This window comes from Arachis duranensis, chromosome 7 (genome assembly GCF_000817695.3).
Source record: "Arachis duranensis cultivar V14167 chromosome 7, aradu.V14167.gnm2.J7QH, whole genome shotgun sequence".
NCBI lineage: Eukaryota > Viridiplantae > Streptophyta > Magnoliopsida > Fabales > Fabaceae > Arachis > Arachis duranensis.
The window spans coordinates 16,716,875-16,721,712 of record NC_029778.3 but is presented as its reverse complement, the minus strand read 5'-3'; positions in this window follow the sequence as shown (position 1 = coordinate 16,721,712).

Genomic DNA, 4,838 nt, shown 5'->3' with positions numbered 1-4,838 from the left:
TAATTCAAGGTGGGGTGAGCATCAGAATCAAGGACAAAGGGACTTCAACTCTGGCAGCCTCAGCAACACAAACAACCATAACCATTCATCCAATAATACTAACCAATTCAAAAATTCACAAAACACATATCACCAACCCCATAACATCTCACAAAACCACCAGAACAACTTTTCCACACCCACATCCCACCCACAAAGTACCCCCACAATTAATTTAAACAACTTCCAGCAACAACCATCTCATTTCACACAACCACAACCAAATCCAGACTCTCAAAGAATCTCAAGTCTAGAGAAAATGATGGAGAAACTCATGAAAAATCAAGAGATGGCTAGACAAGATCAGGAAGCTGCAAGGAAAGATCAGGCCCTGGCATTCAGAAACCAAGAGACCTCAATCAGAAACCTTGAGAGACACATGGGGCAAATGGCTATGCAAGTTTCAGAGTTAGGCGAGAAGCAACAAAATGCATCCCCCAGTACCACTAAAGACTATCCAAGGAACAAAGGAAAAGCCACAAAATGGGAGGAGTGCAAAGCAATTATAGTGGAAAGTGAAGAGACTAGGGAGAAGGAAGCCATCAATCAAGAAGAACACAACAGAGAAGTTCCACAAGAAGAAATAGAGGACAAAAGTGAAAAGGATCAGACAACTAAGAAGGCACAAATCTCAAAGGAAGACAAGAACATCCTTGAATTATAACTACAAGAGAAGAGGGAAGAAGTGAATCCTTGTGTCCCCAAACTTCCATACCCTCAGAGGTTTAAAAAAGAAAATGAGGATAAGCAATACTCAAAATTCCTGGACATATTCAAGATGCTCAGCATCAATATTCCTTTCTTGGAAGTACTTGAACATATGCCACTATATGCCAAATTCATGAAGGAAGTGCTGACAAAGAAAAAATTCTTGAAAGAATGACAGATTGTTGAGATGACAAAGGAATGTAGTGCTATCCTCCAAAGAGAGTTGCCAGAGAATAAAGATGATCCTGGGAGTTTTTACATACCTTGCACCATAGGAAACATAACAATTGAGAAGTCATTCTGTGACCTTGGTGCAAGCATAAACTTGATGCCTTTATCTCTAATGAGAAAACTTCAAATTTCTGAGCTGAAATCCACACAAATAGTTCTCCAAATGGCTGACAAATCCATTAAGCAAGCACTGGGAGTTGTGGAGAATGTGTTGGTAAAAGTGGGAAAATTCTTTCTCCCTGCTGACTTTGTTATCTCAGATATAGAAGAGGACCCTAACACTCCCATCATCCTGGGAAGGCCTTTCCTAGCTACGGACAGAGCATTGATAGATATTGAAAAAGGGGAATTATTGCTAAGAGTGCATGATGAGCACCTAGCATTCCATGTTTTTAAAACCATGCATGAGCCTACTCAAGAAGAAGATTGTATGAAGGATAAGGCCAGAGATCAAAGCCTGAAGGAGGCAGTCAATGAGTTAACTCCAAAACTTCTAAATCCATGCTTAAAAGCAGTAGAGATGGTGCAACAAATCAAAGAAATCAAGGAGGAACTAGATCCAAAGCCTCCAGATGAGAAATTTAACATCCCAGATAAAGAACTACCAAGGCAGGGAATATCTTTTGAGAAAGAAAAAAAAAGAGGCCAAGAGGGTGGAGAAACAAGAAGATTCCCACTGAAGGCTTCTCACCAGGGGATAAAGTGATGTTAAACACCCAACCAATGAAGGTGTCTCCACAAGTGTCTAAATACTACACTGTGAACCAGGTCCTTTCACTTGAACACCTAGAGATCATCAAAGAGGAGACCGGAAGGAAGTTCACAGTAAGAGGTGAAAAGCTGAGGCACTATGATTTTCAGCCTCCATGATCAAAGAATGGAGGATGTCAAGCTAATGACAATAAAGAAGCGTTTGTTGGGAGGCAACCCAACCGGAGGTAGTTTTTTTTTCATAAGCTTTTTCAATAAAAAGGTTGTATGATTGGTATGTATTGTAAGGAGCTAAGTTTGGTGTTCCACACCAAAACAAATTAAGAGAGAATGAGGCATTCTAAGTTTGGTGTTCCACCAAAATTTGATCTAAAAACACGTTCTCACTTTCTGCCTAATGCTAGCTCCAAGCAATCGACAAATCATTCAACCATTCAATTACTTTCTAGTTTTTAGTTTTACTGCCTTTGGCAAAGATAGGAGAATTTTGCATATGGTTACTTTGATGCATAAAAAGCATGGCAAGGGACTAAGTTTGGTGTTCACACACCATCACACCAAAATAAATCCAAGAGACACACTCAATTTATGCATACTAACCATTCATTTAAGGGCTTGAGATGCAAGCAACTTTTGAGAATTATGCAGAAAACTAGCCAACATTTGAAGACAATTTGCATTATGACTCAAAAGGGAGGCAACAGGAGGAAGAATGAAAAGCTACAACTTACAAGGTTGTATTTACACTTGATCCTTGTTGTTGTAAAAAGTTTTAATTCAGAAATTCTTGTATGTCTTGCTAATGTGTTCATCTAGTTACAAGTGAAGTTGTTTGATTAAGTATGCTGATTTGCATAATGCTTGTCATTCATCACTTAGCTTTAAATTTTGTTTTGTTTCCCATATGCTTGAATAAAAGAGAAATGTTTGAATTAGAAAGTAAATATCCAATGTTGCATAAGTTAGAATGGAAGTTAATGGTGGTATATGTGTTTGATTAAATGTATAACTCATGAAATAATTGCTGCATAATGTCATTTTCATTGAAGTGTGAGCTAGCTTGCTGTCATAAAGGTTCTTACCAGTAAAGAAAAAAAATCCCCTGAGAACAAAATAAAACAGAAAAAAAAGAAGAAGAAAAAGCCAATGTGGCAAGAAAAACAAAGAATAAGGCTAGGCACCAATAGCACCCTAGGACACATGCCTGTGGTGTTCTTGTACTAGGATATGCTTGGATAAGTAAATTCTAAGGGGTATTTCAAAACCTGGCCACTTAGATCAACTGATTTGGGATGGCCAATTGAAAGTCCACAATAAAGAGCAACCTAGCTACAGAACATTTAGTTATCCAAAGAGGTGCTGGGCATCAATGATCCTAGGAGAAAATAGTGAGCCATGTGTCTGTGGTAAAGAAATGTTGAGTAAAAATAAAGCCAAAAGCTGCTGCAACATTTGACACCAAGCCTTTAAAGAATAATAAGCTTGTTAAGCAAAATAAGAAAAGAAAACTTAGCAAGGGAACAAGTAAAAAGTAAACCTTACAACAGTAAGCTTAGTAAGCCTTTGAGGAAAAGTGTATATTATGTAACAGCAAACAATAACTGAGTTATCATTGTCTGCATAAAAACTCCATGAACCAAGTTCTACTAATTGCCTAATAAGGATATGTATGCTTTTCTTTTTCATTTCATTTTCTCTTAATTTTGACGCTTGCTTGGGGACAAACAAGATTTAAGTTTGGTGTTGTGATGACAAGTCCTCATATACCCATTTTTCAACCTAATTTCACTTGTTTCACTAGTTTTTATGCACTTTCTTGCACCATAAGTAAGCAATTTAGAGTGGAATTGCATGTTTTATTTGAATCAAACAACCACCATTTAATTGATGCTAAATCATGAGGTTTAAGCTAAATTTAATTGAATTTTAATTGATTTATAAACCTTGTGAATTTAGTGATACTTTGATTGGTTGTTTTGATTATTTGTAGGTGAAGAAAAGAAGAAAAGAAGGAAGCGTGGCTTAAGAAGTGTGGCACAACAATGAAGAAAGGAAGCCACACTACTCTCCACAAGAGCACACTGTCCTCCAAGGGAGCACAACAATGAACCAAGCATTCAAGGCTTCACTGCCCTGCCCTCCTTGAGGGCGGAGCACAATTCTAGGCCAAGAAATAAGGGAAGGAAAAACTCTGCCCTGCCCTCCTCAAGAGCAATTTCGGGCTCCTCATGGAAAAATTCAAGGAAATTGTTCTCCAAGTGCCATCCATGGGTTTCGAACCAAGCTCAAGAGGGAAGGAAGAAGCGTTCAAATGGAAGGAAAACAAGCCAAAATTAGCTTGTTTTCAACCTCCAAGGATCGAACACAAGACCTTGAGGAAGCAAGAAACTAGGCGCTACTTTGGCGCCAAGAAAACCAAGAAAAAAGGGGCAACAAAAGCCATCCAGCAAGTTTCGAACTTAAGACCTCACCCAAAAACAAGGAAAGCTTGCGCTGCCCTGCCCTTGTGGAGAGTAGAGCAACATCCTTGGTGCATGGTGCATAATTTGGCACGACCAGCACGCAGCTTGGACGCACCATGACAACACTGCCTTGCTCTCCACAAGGGCAGGGCAGCATCCTGATGCCCCTCCCAAATTTGGCACGCTAGTTGGATCCACATGCAAGGCTTCCCTACTCTGCCCTCCACAAGAGCAGAGCAACCTCCTGGGCGCAACATGGGCTTAATATCACTCAAAAATCCAACTTAATTCACTTCTTCACCAAATCAAAAAGCCCACTCAAAATTTTGAAATCCAAAATAGAAAGTGTATAAATAGGTGTTAGTTAGGATTAGAGGGGGGAGAGCTTACTTTCATTTTAATTTTCATCCTTAGTCAACTTGAGAGCTCACTTTCCATTTTTCTGTTTTCGGCAATAGCTTGAGAATTGGAGGAGAGAATTCACTTCTTCTTCCTCTGATTGTTTTATTTTCTTTACTGGGTTTTGTTTGAGTCTTGAGTGTGAAGAATTGAGGAACTTCTGTCTCAATCTCCATTCAAGATCTCTTTGATTTTTCTTACTCCATAATTGAGTTAAATTCCATTTCCTTCACTGCTACAATCTTCAATTTCTCTTTACTTGCTTTGTGAACTTGGATCTAGGAAGGC